The 16,826-nt window shown below is 46.9% G+C and overlaps 1 protein-coding gene across 2 annotated transcripts in view; it reads right to left on the bottom strand.

The window, feature by feature from the left end:
• The window catches only part of rasa4 (RAS p21 protein activator 4), a 233,593-nt gene that overhangs the window by 88,289 nt on the left and 128,478 nt on the right, over positions 1–16,826 (bottom strand). The window lies entirely within an intron of this gene.

The raw sequence follows: 16,826 nt of genomic DNA, 5'->3' as shown, positions 1-16,826 counted from the left end.
TTTCCCTGTTTAATCGAATGAGTGAAAATGCGGCAGTCACATGGATCACTCCCGAGCCCCTATTTACCTTTGCATCCAGTTTTTAAGGGATTCACTAGTTCACACTGTAATTTAACAAAGTTGGCCTGTCAACTATCTCTTGTAAAGGTTTCTCCTCACAGGCAGCTTATAAAGCATTGGGAGCTGGAGACTTAGTTGCTTTAGTCCGAGCTGCAGCTTAAATAAAAAACTTGCAGGGTTTGAGGCTTTTACACAGCTCTTTGTAAAACTGACTGCCTTGAATTTGGAGCAGCGATTTCAGCATGTCTCAGCATTTGCAATTACCTGGAAAAATAATGTGTGTATAAGGCATGCAGTTGTTAAAGTACAGACTAGCTGACAAAGAAGTGATTATGAGATTCATGTGAGTCACGAGTCTCCAAAAGTGTATCAAGTTGCACCCCTCATTACCTGCACAAACCGAAGCTCACCATATTATTTTTAAGAATTTGTCAAAGTTGCAAATTAATCACCCTTTAAACTTCTCACATAAAGATAAGCTGAGCAACAAGTGGTACAAGTACATTTTGGAAATTTTATTTGTTCACATGATGTGGGCATTGCCAGTCAGGCCAGCATTTATTGTCCATCCCTAAACTACCCTTGAGAATGTGAACCACTGTAGTTCACATGGTATGGTACACCCACAGTGCTTTTAGGAACAGTATCGCAGGATATAGAGCCAGTAACAGTGAGTTAGAGAATGGCAACATAACTCCAAGTAAGGATGGTGTGAGTATTGTTAATGACTTCCAGGCAACCACTCTGGTGCAGAAAGTGAACAGTCTAAACTGGCATCCCACTAGTTCAGTTAGTGAACCACTTTGGAGATTTTAGAACTGTCAAATTTTGCAATTTTTTTCCAGTTATATCCTTTTATACCCGATCTCTCTCTTTCCCAATTTTTCTTTCCCCTGCTATATTTCTCCTTTTTTGTCTGATTTGAGTTCAACTCACTCTGCTTTGCCATTGTTCTTTGTAACTCCATTGTGTATGGTTACCTTCAAGTCCAAAATGATAAAGTGTGGGTTAGGATGTCTACCTTACTAGTCTAACCAGAGAATCTTGTTGAACAAACAAGACAAAGTTCATTGCATTACAACCACTTCTTACAACTTACATGCATATCTGCCCCATTGTAACAAAGACTATTAGGGGTACTCCAGCCCGAATCTGTCTCTTTACATATTCCTTCTTTATCCTGACCAAATCCCTGTGACTTCAGCACAATGGGTGGTTCTTATTAAAATGAATCACTTAACCTTTCAGACCAAATTTAATAAGTCCCACCTGCTCCAGAGAATTTTATAAATGTTGTAGATCCATTTGTCTAGTCCTGCCCTGCCTGAGTATTATCTGAAGATATTTCTGTGCATCTCTCACAAGGAATAAAAATATAAATGTTTTATTGTGAATATCAATATTACCATGCACCAAGTTATATATATCTTGCATAGGTTAACAAAAGGTTGATTAGAAAATATCTACCATCCCTACTGGAGGGCTCGTGTGGTGCAGTGGGAGTATCCTCACCTAACAACCAGCAGGTCCCATCTGCTCCAGTAGGTATGTCATATCGATCTGATCAGGTTGATTAAAAACATCTACAATAACTACCAGGTCACCGAGTTATCCAGTTACTGTATTTATCAATTAATTCTGAACAAGTTATTCAGTCAGTGGAGTAAAATTGACCAAATCACCTACTCACAGTATTGATACAGATTAATTCCACACTGTGTGGGTAACCGTCAAATGTATGCAGGATTCTCCTCCAATTCAGATAGGTTCATGATGGCAAATGTAGGGCTAGTTTGTGGTTCATAACAGGTTCATGGTTAACAAACATATGATTAAATTTGTTTGAATGATGTTGGGGAAAGCAGGCATGCCTGGCCTATTCTGCTGTTTGTTGTGTCTATATGATCCATTTTTTGTACAGTATCTCATGAAACTTGAGATTTATCAGGCATCAACAGATGCCCTTAATTACTTTGCAGATGGATTCTGTCAGCTCATGTGCTGTGTCTGAGGTGCTCGACATTGAATTAGTTCCCATCCAAATACTTTGTCCCGTTTTTCTACAGCTTGGTACATGGTACTGCTCAGCTGCCGATATTCACACTATAACATTTTCTTTTTTATTCTTTGTGAGAGATGCACAGATGTCAGATAAAATCAGTAGGGCAGGCAAAATGGATTTACAACATTTATAAAAGCCCCAAGGATACACCATCTGCAAATTTCAAACAGAGAATTTGGGAGCGGCACAGTGGCTCAGTGGTTAGCACTGCAGCCTCACAGCGCCAGGGTCCCAAGTTCAATTCCAGCCTCAGGTAACTGTCTGTGCAGAGTTTGCACATTCTCCCCGTGTCTGCGTGGGTTTCCTCCGGGTGCTCCGGTTTCCTCCCACAGTCCAAAGATGTGCAGGCTAGGTGGATCGGCCATGCTAAATTGTCCGTAGTGTTCAGGGGTGTGTGGGTTATAGTGGGATGGGTCTGGGTGGGATGCTCCAAGGGGCAGTTGGGACTTGTTGGGCTGAAGGACCTGTTTCTACACTGTAGGGAATCTAATCTAATTTGAAAGCTACTTCCAAACAACAAAACTTGAGTTAAAGCTGATTTGCTTTTCCAGGACATGATCAATCATGTTGTTCTGACATAGATCACAGCATTTTATAAATGCAGGCCATTTTGCCTATTATACCTTGTACTGGATTTCTGAAAGGGCAACTCTGTTCTTCCCATTCACAGTTTGAAAATATTCGCCACTCTAAACCTCTCACATTCTATTATACTGATCGTATGCAAAGTTTCTAATTATGTAGATAAATAAATTCTAAACCAAGTTAATTGCACTTCCACAGCAACTAACAGAATTATTAGCGTTTGACAAGGGTTATTGTACTTGAGGTTTTGGTATTGACCCTTCCACTCCTCATTGTCCTCCTACTGCCATGAAACAGACTAATTTCTCTTTTTCAAAATTTTTAAATTAAATTATTATGGAAGGAATGTTATTCTGAACATTTTGTTTCTTTTTTAAAAAATTTATTACTGTACTTTTGAAGGACTGTAATGCTGGAAATTTTATTTCTTTAATTTTTCTTCTTTTAAGTATTTGTACTCAAGAATCTGTACCTAGGTACCTTTGTACTCAGACAGCACCGTAAGTGGCAACTTGTAAATATTTCGCTGTACTAATGTTGAGTATGTGTGTCAGGAAAGCTAAATTATTCAATTCATTCTCTCACCGCTTCCACAAAGTGGGACTGGCAGTTCCTTTACTGCCAATGTCACAAAACAATCAATCAATAGGAGGGCATCTTCTCTCCCTGAGATCACTTTGTGTGGAGTTAGCCTGTCCCTATATTTCCTAAATCAAACATTACTCAATCATTCATCAGATTTATTTTCTTGTGAGGGCACATACAGGTCTGCTTGGGAATAATAATTACAGAATGAAGCCAGCATCAGCTAACAGAAACAGATAGAGTCTGTGACCTTTCAGAAACCAAGAGAGTATTTTACCATATTTGAAAATATGGAAGCATTTAATTCTGCTCTCAAATTGTTTAACTATTATTAATGTTCACTGGGATTCTATTCTGGGGAAGTTATGATGTAATAAGACTGGCAAAAGCATTGATCAGTTAATGTTACATGCGCATTGCAAAGGATATGTGTAATTCTTTTCCTTTCTATTTGTTAAATGGGTTCTATAATTTGTGAGGTCAATTGGAAGGTCCCTGTAATTGCTCTCAGAGGTAAAACAAGAGCTCGCATGGGACATACATTTTAACCATCCATGCGCTGTATCCGTGGTCAATTTATTTCAGGAATTTTGCCTGTGAAGCTGGCATTACGAAGAAAACTGACATTAGTTTGACAGTCCTCCACTGAATCTGGAAAATATAGCAGCGGTGGCACTGGTGGAATTTCACTAACTCTCTTCTCTGTCACTGTTCTATAGTCCAGGTCTCACTACACTACAGGGGTGTGGTACATTAGGCTTTTGTTAACTAGCTGAGTTCTTTACTGAGATCAAGCAGGCAATTACGAACATTTGTAGAAAACTGACTTGGTCTGATGTTGCACCTCCCTCAACAATAGTGGCCTTTTCAGAAATGGAACCAAGGTGCGGTAAGTGCTCCCATCAATGGTGGCCTTTTGAGAGGGATGGGAACCAAGGTGTGATAAGTGCTCAACATATACCAGAGTCTCTCCTTCAATGTGTACAGCAGGTGGAATACTTAACCAGACAAGGATGAAATATGAGTTTGGCAACATCTGAAGACAGGCTGAGTCTCTAGTGTACAGAATGGAAGAGATTGAGAGTGGATATGGTGCAGAGAGGGCAATGACATATGCATACAGTGGTCATTTGGTTCTGACATTGAGGTGACTGAGGTTGAAGAGTTTTCCATTTATTTAGTTCTCACAGCAATGGGCAATGGATCCTTGCAGTGAATAACCACTCTCAGGCAGATCATAAACAGCAATATCACACATTTTTGCTTGTCACCAGTCAGGATGTCAGATTGCCCACTGAATCACAGAACTATTATAGTGCAGGAGGCTACTTGGCCCCTTGTGTCTGCACTAGTTCTCCAAATGAGCATCATACCTGATTCTACAGCCTTTTCCTTATACCCGCATGCCATGTTTCTAATCAAATAAATAACAATGCCCTCTTGAATGTCTCAATTAAGCTGCCTCCACCACACTTCCAGGCATTGCATTTGTGACCTGAGCCACTTGCTGTGTGGAAAAAAGTCTTCTTCTCACATCACATTTGCTTCTTTTACAAAACCACTTTAGGATGTGAGTTTGCTCGCTGAGCTGGAAGGTTCGTTTTCAGACGTTTCGTCACCATTCTAGGTAACATCATCAGTGAGCCTCCGGTGAAGCGCTGGTGTTGTGTCCCGCTTTCTATTTATCTATTCCTTGGGTTGGTGATGTCATTTCCTGCATTGGTGATGTCATTTCCTGTTCTTTTTCTCAGAGGGTGGTAGATTGGCTCCAAATCAATGTGTTTGTTGATGGAGTTCCGGTTGGAATGCCATGCTTCTAGGAATTCTCGTGCGTGTCAAACTGCCATTCCTAGATGTCACAGTAGAGCGAACAGCCAATGGGGAACTTCAAACCAGCGTCTACAGGAAAACAACACATACGGACCAAATACTGAACTACAGGAGCAACCATCCCAACACCCACAAACGAAGCTGCATTAGAACATTATTCCAATGAGCCACCACACACTGCAGCAGAGGAACTATGCAGAGCAGAGGAAAATCACCTATACAGCGTATTCAAAAAGAATGGGTACCCTATGAACACAATCCGCCAATTCCTCAGCAATAAACCCAAACAAACAGACAAAACGGGCTCAGAAACCATAACCACTCTCCCCTACATCAAAGATATTTTCGAAATGACTGCCAGACTACTCGGACCTCTTGGCATCAGGGTAGCCCACAAACCCACCAACACACTAAAACAGCAGCTAATGAGCTTAAAAGACCCTATACAGACAACAAATAAAATGAACGTCATCTACAAAATACCTTGCAAGAACTGTGACAAACACTACATTGGACAAACTGGCAGAAAGCTAGCCACCAGGATACATGAACATCAACTAGCCACAAAACGACCTGACCCACTATCACTCGTATCCTTACATACAGATGAGGAAGGACACCACTTTGATTGGGACAACACATCCATCCTAGGACAAGCCAAACAGAGACACGCACGAGAATTCCTAGAAGCATGGCATTCCAACCGGAACTCCATAAAACACATTGATTTGGAGCCAATCTACCACCCTCTGAGAAAAAGAACAGGAAATGACATCACCAATGCAGGAAATGACATCACCAACCCAAGGAAACCTAACCAGATAAATAGAAAGCGGGACATAAGACCAGCGCTTCGTCGGAGGCTCACTGATGATGTTACCTAGAATGGTGACGAAACATCTGGGAACACACCTTCAAGCTCAGTGAACCAGCTTACATCCGGAACAAAATAAAGACCCACTCTCTTGTGGACCGAGAGGAGGAGAGCGCTGTGTTGGAGGTGAAAGGAAGACGTCGGGTTGGCTGTGCACCCTTGCGACCAGTGGATATTAATGCTGGCTTTGGCCTAAAGCTGGTTCAGGGGAGCAGCCAACCTGCAACGATGGCTATGGCAAGTGCTCGTGCCCCAGGTCAGGGGGTCCGGAACACCATCCACGGTTCCGTGAAGAAGGTGGATGAAGGTGCACCTGTGGACCGCGCCTTCTTCGTGAAGAGGGTCCTGTTGGACTGTTGTGGGTTCGCTGCTGCGGACATTACTGCCTGCAGGATTTCCCTGGAGGAGGTTTTTATGATGTAACCTTCAGGAGTGCCAAGCTTTGCAAGCGCTTCCTGGAGGTTTTGAAGGAGAAAGGAGGTGAGGGCCCCCTCTCTGTATTGACCGCTGTCCCGCTGTTTGTGATGCCAGCGCAGAGGAGCCGTATGGTGACTGTACACATGTACAACCCACATGTGCCAGCAGTTGATGTCCTGACCTTCCTTGGAAGGTACGTGAAGGTGGAAGGGGACCTAACTGACATCATGGACCCCTTCGGGATGTGGACCAGTAAGAGGCAGGTCAAGGTGACGCTGAGGATGGGCGTGGATGGGAATATCATACACCCACCATCCAGCTTCGCGATTGGCGGGAGCAAGGGCTACCTGACCTACGCAAGGCAACCTAAAGTCTGCCATGCCTGTGGTAGGTCAGGTCACGTGGCGGCCGATTGCAAAGCCACCATCTGCAGGGAGGAGGGACACCTTGCAAAGGATTGCCCACAAGAGAAAAGCTGCAACCTTTGCGGGGAAGTGGGCCACCTCTATAGTGCATGCCCGCAGCGGGGGACCACCTATGCCCAGGTCGCCGGCAGGGACAATGCGGGGTCAGCCCCCCCGGAGGAGAGGAAGGCACCAGGGCCCAGCAAGGACCCCACTAATGTGCAGGAGGGCCAGGTCGTGCAGGAGGGCCCAGACCTGCAGGATGGGCCCGAGGCCAGCAAAGCGCCCCTGCAGGCTCCGCTCCCCCCCCGACAAACCGGAGTCGATGGAGGCGGCAACAGGCGGCCCATGGGAGTGGACAACGGTCCGGAAAGCAAGGAGGAAGGTGCGTCGGCGGGCCCAGGCACCGCAACCATCAGGCAGGAAGAGGCAGCTACAGGGGGCCTATAACAGCTCCTCTGACAAGGGAGATTCGGAGGAGGTCCACCCAAAGCAGAAGCTAAAGATCTCAAGGGAGAAGGAAGGCAACACGCCACTTCCAGGTGAGGGGAGGCGTCCTGAGGCTCCCTCCGACACCCAATCACGTGCTGCTGGGGCACTGGAGGGCCCCCCGGAACTTCCAGGCGGGAAGGAGGAAACAGCATGTCCCCAGCCTGACCCAGAGCCGCACTCTCCTGCCTACGTACCCCCGACGGGGGGATGCCACCCGGAAGGCAGCACGGATGGTTTCCTGAGCCCGGAGAGCGTCTAGCAGTTAGTCCGGGCAATGGGCATGAAGGGACAGATGGAGGGGCTGGACCTTGGACTTGGGGAGGGTACTGCGGTCACTGCCCACAATGGGCATACGAGTTGCGAGCATTAATGTACATAGCGTCAAGTCCACCACAAGATGTGTGTCCACGTTGGCCTACCTGACCACCGTCAAGGTGGACCTCCTGTTTCTGCAGGAGTGCGGGATACCGCACCTCGGCAGGTACGGGAATTGGTCCGGCGACAGGACCTGTGGGCCTTCAATCTGGTCGGGGGTAACGGCTGTCGCTCCTCGGGCCTGGCTATTCTGCTGCGGGGGCGCAAATTCACCATCTCTCAAGTTCAGGAGGTGGTGGGGGGGCGCCTCCTAGTGGCTGACATCACCTACAGGAACGCTCCCCTGAGGCTGATCAACGTGTACGCCCCAGCGGTACGGAGTGAGCGGTTGGACGTCCTGCAGCGGCTTCCACCCCTGCTGGCTACGTCCAGGCCGGTCATCCTAGACGGAGACTTCAACTGCATCATCAATGCAGACGGTAGATCCGGCGTGGGGACAGCGGGTGGGGGAGTCAACTGGACATCACTTCCAGATTCCTGATGGGCACGGTGAAGGACGCCAAGCTGCTCGACGTCTTCAGCGCCCCTGCAGACGGAGTGCAGTGGAGGAACACCTGGTCGCGGCCAGACGGGTCTATTCGCTCAAGGATAGATTTCCTGTTTGTGTCACGGGCGTTCTCGGTCAGGTCCACCGGCGTCGAGCTGGTGTTCTTCTCTGACCACTGCCTCCTGCTAGCCGACTGTCACTTACAGGACGACCAGCCGGCCGGCAAGGGGACGTGGAAGCTCAACACAACTCTGTTGACCCCAGAGAACGTCAAGGAGCTTAAGAGGGAATACGCTGGTTGGAGAACTGTGAAACCCCTCTTTGAGTCTCCGGGCGACTGGTGGGAGACGGTGAAAGAGAACATCAAGAGGTTCTTTGTCCTCAAGGGTGTTCGGAAGGCGAGAGAGAGGTGGGGGAAGCTGTCGCGACTCCAGAAAAAGGTGCAGAACCTGCTCCTTCTGCAGTTGATGGGGGTCAATGTCATGGAGGACCTCCGTGAGGTGAGGGGCCAGCAAGCCTCGCTCTTCACCGCGGAGGCCTCCAGGATAATCTTCCGGTCCAGGGTCCGCTCTGTGGAGCAGGACGAGACGTGCTCGCGTTTCTTCTTTCAGAAGGTGCACAAAGAGAGCTCTGTGCTTAGCCGGCTGAAGGAGGCCAACGGCTCGGTGACGTTGTCTCGGCCCGACATTTTGAGGATCAGCAGATCCTTCTATGCCGGACTGTACGACATGAAGCCCACGGACAGCACGGCCTCCGAGTCGTTCCTGTCGTCTATCACGGAGGTCTTAGACGACGGCACGAGGGAGTGGCTGGACCGGCCGATATCCCTGGATGAGCTGACCAGAGCCTTCAAGTCCTTGGAGAGGAATAGGACTCCCGGGAGCGATGGCTTACCGGTCGAGCTGTATTCCGCTCTGTGGGACCTGGTCGGCCAGGACCTGCTGGAGGTGTACAATAGTGCACTTCGGGCAGGGGAAATGTGCAAGTCCATGAGGAAGGGCATCATCACCCTCATTTACAAGAGGAAGGGGGAGAGGGAAGAAATTAAGAATTGGTGTCCCATTTCACTATTGAACGTGGACTACAAAATCCTGGGCAAGGTCATAGCCAACCGGGTCAGGTCTGTTCTGGAGTCAGTGATTCACCCTGACCAAACCTGTGCTGTGCCGGGCAGGAAGATCGCTGAGAGCCTCACGCTCATCAGGGATACAATCGCCTACGTGCAGGACAGGCGGGTGGACACCTGCCTCGTCAGCCTGGGCCAGGAGAAGGCCTTCGACAGGGTCTCTCATGCTTACATGAGGGACGTCCTCTCCAAATTGGGGTTCGGGGAGGGCATCCGCAATTGGATCCGGCTGCTCTACACCAACATCGTTAGCGCAGTCTCGATCAACGGGTGGGAATCAGACAGTTTTCCCGTCAGATCTGGAGTCAGGCAGGGCTGCCTGCTCTCTCCTGCCTTGTTCGTGTGCTGTGTGGAGCCCTTCACCGCGTCCAAAAGGAAGGACGTGAGCCTGAAGGGCGTGACTATCTCAGGCAGCGGAGGCCTTCAGGTCAAGACCTCCCTGTACATGGACGATGTCGCCGTCTTCTGCACCGGTCGTCGGTCGGTGAGTAGACTGTTGGACATCTGCGGCCAGTTTGAACTGGCCTCGGGTGTCAAAGTCAATAGGGGTAAGAGCGAAGCCATGTTCTTCGGGAACTGGGACGACTGCTCCTTCATCCCTTTCACCATCAGGACAGACTACCTGAAGGTGCTAGGTGTTTGGTTTGGTGGAGCTGGGGCGTGCGCTAAGACTTGGGAGGAGCGTATCACCAAACTGAAGCAGAAGCTGAGCAGGTGGACGCTTCGGTCCCTCTCCATCACGGGTAAGAACCTGGTTGTCAGGTGCGAGGGGCTTTCGGTACTGTCGTATGTGGCACAGGCCTGGCCTATTCCCTGGACCTGTGCTGCTGCGGTCACCCGAGCCATCTTCCACTTCATTTGGGGATCGAGGATGGACCGGGTCCGCAGGGACACCATGTACAAAGACCTGGAAAATAGGGGAAAGGGCATACCGAACGCCACCCTTGCCCTGACGGCTACCTTTGTGTGCGGCTGCATCAAGCTGTGTGTAGATCCTCAGTACGCAAACACCAAGTGTCACTACTTACTGAGGTTCTACCTGTCCCCGGTGTTGCGAAGAATGGGCCTGGCCTCATTGCCGCGGAACGCTCCGAGTAGTTGGACCGTCCCGTACCACCTGTCCTTCGTGGAGAAATTTTTGAAAGGAAACACCTTTGACCACAAGGCCATCAGGCAGTGGTCAGCACGTAGTATCCTTGAGACCCTTCGGGAAAAGGAGAGGGTGGATCCCGTCGTGTGGTTCCCCACGCAGACTGCCAAAGTCGTTTGGCAGAATGCCTCATCGCCAGAACTTTCAAACAAGCACAAGGACATTGCTTGGCTGGTGGTGAGAGGGGTTCTGCCAGTGAGATCCTTTATGCATGCCCGGAATCTCTGTGCCACCGCACGCTGCCCTCGAGGTGGCTGCGGGGTGGACGAGACCGTCGATCACTTCCTTCTGGAGTGTGCCTATGCACAGGAGGTCTGGAGGGGGATGCAGTGGTATTTGTCGAGGTTTGTCCCGAGCAGCTCCGTGATGCGGGACTCTGTGCTCTACGGGCTGTTTCCCGGGACACACACTGAGACCAACATCAACTGCGCCTGGAGGACCATCAATGCGGTGAAAGACGCTCTTTGGTCTGCCTGCAACTTGCTGGTCTGCCAGCTGAAAGAACTGACCCTGACCCAATGTTGCAGACTGGCGCACTCCAAGGTCCAGGACTACGTGCTGAGGGACGCGCTAAAGCTTGGAGCAGCTGCCGTCAAGGTGCGGTGGGGAAAGACCACGGTATGAAACCCCTCGTCCAGAATAGAAAAAAAGGGCCCTATCTGGTAACTGGGCCCAGCTGGCGCCTTCCCCAAGTAGTCAGGGGGCCAACGGGGACTGTGTGGGGAGACTACTGCCGGGGTATTTTCTTTGCTTTGTTTTTTTTTTCTTCTTTGTTTGTTCTTATCCTTTAGTTGGTGTACGTACCCCCTGGGTAACCCGGAGCAGCTTGCATGACTGGGTAGGTGTATAAATATGTTTTGTTTTTTGTACATCTTATGAATAAAGTATATTTTTTCAAATAAAAAAAAGGTGACGAAACGTCTGAAAACGAACCTTCTAGCTCAGCGAGCAAACTCACATTCAGAACTTCAACCTGAGCTACAAATCTTCTCAAAACTCGCTAAACCACTTTAGATCTGTGTCACCTCATTCTTGATCCTTTTGTAAGTGGGAACAGTTTCTTCCTACTTACTCTATCCCGAATCTTTATGTTTTTGAAATCATCTATCAGAGCTTTGTATCATCTACAAACTTTCAAACTGCTCCTGCACATCAAGATCTAGATTATTAGTATATATCTTGAGAAGCAAGTGTCCCAGCATTGACCCCTGTGGAACTTGGCCACAAACCTTCCTCAGCCCAAAAAAATTCATTGACCATTACTCCCTGTTTCCTATCACTCAGTTCATTTTACTATTGCTCCTTTTATTCATAAACTATAATGTTTATAACTACAAACTACAATATTTCTCACGTCTGTTTTGTGGCACTAGATTGAATGCCTAGGGCAGACCATGTATACCATATTAATGGCATTACACTCATCAACCCTTTCTGTTATCTTTTCAGAAACTCCAGCAAGTTGGTTAAACAAAACTTCCCCTTCAAACTCCATGTTGGCACATTCTTCTAAAACCGACCCTTTTCCATGTGACTGCTAATTCTGTCTCAAATAACTGTTTCTTTGAGGAGCATCCTCATCACTGATGTTAAACATAATTGCTGAACTTATCCTTACTACCTTTTTTTTAAACAAGGACATAACGTTTGCAATTCTCCAGCCTTTTTGGCATCTTTCCTCAGTCGAAGGAAGGCTAAAAATTATGGCCACTGTCCTACAATTTCCATTCAAGACAGCTGCAGTCATATCCTTTGTATGAGGTGGTTGCAAGATTGTGATGAGGCCTCTTAGACAACTCAATCTCTGGGAAGCAGCCCACAGAGCCCCTTAGTTTACTAAGCCAATTGCTTCAGTCAGGTTGATGAATTAAATTAAGGGTTTCTGATATTGCTCTTGACACTTTGCTTGGATTTGTCTGGTGACAAAAGCCATGTCAGAAGTTCCTCTGGAAGGTCTAAAGGCACAATGTAACTGGGACAAATTTCTCAGCCATTGGGCGTAGGCAATTTAGGAGGTTTCTGGACTTTTGCTGCAATAGATGACAGGGAGATAACTCAATTGCTTCCACAGCATGAAATTTAAGACCATAAGATGTGGGGACGCCAGTAGGCTATTTGGCCCATCGAGCTTGCTTCACCACTCAATATGATCATGGCTGATCATGCAATTCTTCCTACCACATGTCATTTATTTTCTGAATTAGGCTTTGGCCATCGGAATTGAATTGTTGGAATGCTGTCATCTAGACTTGCAACTTTGGGTTGCCCTGCCAGGCAATGTAGGCCACTTGTTTTTATGGCAGAAAGTCATATATTTCAGCATTGAACTAGTGCTGGTGAAAATGAAGCTCAAACCAAAAGAACCAGTCGCATTTTGTTCTGAAACTGGGTTGCGTTTGTGAGGATTTTCTGAAATTCCTTTTGAAATCCCTCTTTTTGGTCAGGCTCCTGTAGGGTCGAGACACTGATCTTCTCCCTCATGAACTTTTGTTTCTTATGGCGTCTTTGTGGTAGCTGGATGTTCAGTACCAATTGAACAAATCAGATCTGCCCAGCTTCCAGCAGTTCCCCACACTGACCAAGTGATACAAACTTCACATAAATCCTTGACTTGAACTATGGCATAATCTACTGATTATTCAGACCAACTTTGATATTCATCATGAGTTAACATGCGTGATTCAATAATGGGAACAACTGCAAAGTGCTGTAAATAATTACACTTTATATGCTATTACAAAAAAAAAGGAGACTTAACAACTTAAAATTCTGTTAAACACCCACATGCATACTCTTGGTGAATGACAATAGCTTTCCACCACTTCTAATGTAGCATCCCCTATGACTTCAGCAGAGGTGGAGGTTGGCTTAATTAGTAGCATTATGCCTTTGAAATGAAAGGACTGCTCTATTCTCTTGAACAGATTTGCATAACGAATGAGGATGTAAGAAGTGTTTGTATCTTTCAAAATTGTCATCACTGTATTTGTGAAAAGGAACAGGCTGATCTTATCCATTAGCGACAAAACTTTGGAAGCTCCTATGCTCATTCTGAGATAACAAAGTGTGGGGCTGGATGAACACAGCAGGCTTAGACCCTTCGAGACCCAAAACATCAGCTTTTGTGCTCCTAAGATGCTGCTTGGCCTACTGTGTTCATCCAGCCCCACACTTTGTTATCTCGGATTCTATAGCATCTGCAGTTCCCATTATCTATGCTCATTCTGAGATTGTTCCTAAAGATGAAGAAGCCCACAAAGACTTCACTCTGATAAATGTGTCAGTTCACTTAAGCATTTCCCAATGTTTGCAGTGGGTGCAATGTTGGAGTGATTGGAATGGAGCTCCTAACTCCATTGTCCTATTCTGCCAGTATCCTTCCTCTAGGCCAGTGCACATTGCTCCTCTGTAAAGTCACTGTAGTTGGAGAGTGAATAGTGCCCCTGCCACTGGGCCAGAAGCTCCAGGTTCCCAATGCAAGAGTTGTTGATCATGGAGGTAGTGTCCATGATATGGTTAGCGAGCCTGGAAATGTTTCCACCACCTACCCAAAGGGGCAAAACAAACCTCTTACTGCGATGCAGGAGGGCAGCTTGGTGAAGATCAATGGCATGTTGCAATGCCACAAATAAAGTATCTGCCATTGTATTTATGACAGCAGATGTCTCCTGCACATTATGGTTAAAGGCTCCATTATTTTTATTTATCAATGTTAACTTGTGCTACAGTTTCTAGGGAGGTATCCATACTCTTCAAGGTTTGCTATCTTTACCCCCTCTTGTTGAAAATACACTCCTCTAGCCTTTCTCTGCTATGCGGCGTGTGTGCGTCGTGCCCGGTTACCTGGTTAGGTTGATAAAGCCCCTCTAGCATTCTCTATTATATAGTCTCTATTATAACACCCTCAATGATCAGCTTCTGTCACCAGCTTAGCAGAGCTGGGAAAGGATTGTACCCTCCATGGAAACTCTCCATGGCTTCCCCTGCCTTTGTATCAGCTCAAGTTGCCATGTGTGAATCATTAAGTGCGCTAAGTGTTTAACTAGACCCTACATAATGTGAGTATCTGTGCTAGTGCATGGCAATCCATCTCTAGTATTAAGTATTATGTATTAGTGTTATGTATTGTGAGGCACAGTGCAAGAACTGCTGCCTCTCAGTGGTTCAATTTCAGCCACGGGCGACCGTCCATGTGGAGTTTGCATGTTCTCCCTGTGTCAGCGTGGGTTTCCTCCCACAGTCCAAAGATATGCAAGTTAGGTGCATTGGCCATGCTCAATTACCCACAGTGTCCACGGATATACAGGCTAGGTGGATTAGCCATTGGAGTTACAGGGTTTGGGTAGGGGGGTGGGTCTGGGTGGGATACCCTTTGGTGGGTTGGTGTACACTTGATGGGCTGAATGTCCTACCTCCACACTGCAGGGATTCTATGATTTACTTCCCTTGCAAGGGGTGAAAGAACAAACCTATGAGTGAATGACAGAAACATGTTTACTTGATGAGTGCAGAATATTTGGTGAGGATGCCTATATGAACCGATGCATCACAGTGCACAAGGCTCAGGATGAGTGGTGGTAATGGAGGGATAAAAGGGGAGGTGAGGAATTGCAGAGAAAGCAAAGGCTCCCTGTTTAAGAAAGGTGAATGTGTTGGAGCAGTGGAATTCCCTTCTCATAAACAGAGAGGGGGCAGAATGTGTTTTTTTAAATTTGAACATGTGGAAATTTATTGTCCATCAACAATTGTTGTCGAAAAGACAGTGTTGAATCTCAAACTGTAATTATACCCACAGAGCTGCTGGGGAAGGAATTCCCAGAATTTAGCCAAGTGACAGTGAAGGAATGATGGTATAGTTCCAAGTCAAGATGGTGTGAGATTTGAAAGGTTACTTGCTCGAGGTGGAGTAGGGAAATGTTTAAGGTGCCATACGGGGTGCTAATCAAAGAGGCTGCTTTGTCCTGGAGGGTGTTGAACTTCTGGAGTGTTGTTGGAACTACTCACATCCAGACAGGGGCTGGGGGTAGGGTGAGGGGGGTGCTGTGTTGGAGTCCATCACTCCTGACTTGTATCTTGTTCATAGTGGGGAGGATGTGAGGAGTTAAGAGGTGAGTTTATTGCATTGAATTCTTAGACTTTGACCTGCTCATATAGCCACTTATATGGCTAACCCACTCTGAATCCTGGTTATTGGTAACCGACCAGGATGTTGGTAGTGAGGGATTCAGTGATAGCAATGTTATTGAATGTAAAGGGATGATGGTTAGATTCTTTCTTATTGGAGATGTCATTGCCTGGCATTTGTGTGGTGTGAATGTTAATTGCTCCTTGTTGGCCCCAATCTGGATATTGTGCAGGTTTTGCTGCATTTGAACATGGATTGCTTCAGTATCCAAGGAGTTACAAATGATGCTGAACATTGTGCAATCTTCGGTGAACATCCCTACATCTGACCTTATGATGGAGGGAAGGTCATTGATGAAGCACCTGAAGATGGCTGGGCCTAGCACACTACCCTGAAGAACTCCTGCAGAGATGTCCTGGAGGCCAAATAACTAACCTCTAACAATCACAACTTTGTACTAGATGTGACTCCCGATAGGGGGAAGTTTTCTGATACTTACTGAATCCAGTTTTGTTCAGACTCCTCCTTTTCACACTCAGTAAAATACTGCCTCGATGTCTGGGGCTGTTACTCTCACATCACCCCGATGTTTATATCCTTTGTTTATATTTGGATCAAGGCTGTAACGAGGTCAGGTACCAAGTGGCCCTGGCAGAACCCAGATGCTGCCACTTCCTCTGGCAGCTCGTTCCAGGCTGCCACTGCTGTTTGTGTGAAAATGTTGCCCCTCAGGTCCTGTTTAAATATTTCCCCTTTTGCCTTAAGGCTATGGCCTCTAGTTTTGGACTCCCCTACCCCTGCAAAAAAACCTTGGCTATTCACCATATCCATTCCCCTCATGATTTTATAAAATTCTACAAGGTGTCCCCTCACCCTCCAACGCTCCAGGGGAGAAAAAGCCCTAGCCTATTCAGCAGAATGGATGGAGAATGATGTTAAAAGGCATGGAAAATTGGGGATTGAGTGGGTCAGAGATTAATGTGGATGGGAGGCATTGGTTAATTGAATGGTCAGTATGGGGTCGGGTTAATGAACAACTCGTGCTCCTCCCAGCCCACAGGCCATGCTGTAAATGCATTTATCTCATTGATTTGGTCCTATTTATCGCTTTTTACCTGCTGGGCCACATGGAACCTTGGAAAACCTGGACTTGTCAGATTAAAGACTAAAACCCTGCTAAAATGGAGACACACAGATCCTTTTAAAAGCATTCACCAATCGAGACCTTGGAGAGAGGGATTGCAAGAACCGCAG

This window comes from Stegostoma tigrinum, chromosome 27 (assembly GCF_030684315.1).
Source record: "Stegostoma tigrinum isolate sSteTig4 chromosome 27, sSteTig4.hap1, whole genome shotgun sequence".
NCBI lineage: Eukaryota > Metazoa > Chordata > Chondrichthyes > Orectolobiformes > Stegostomatidae > Stegostoma > Stegostoma tigrinum.
The sequence above is the reverse complement of the archived record's forward strand: the minus strand, read 5'-3'. Positions and strand labels throughout refer to the sequence as shown.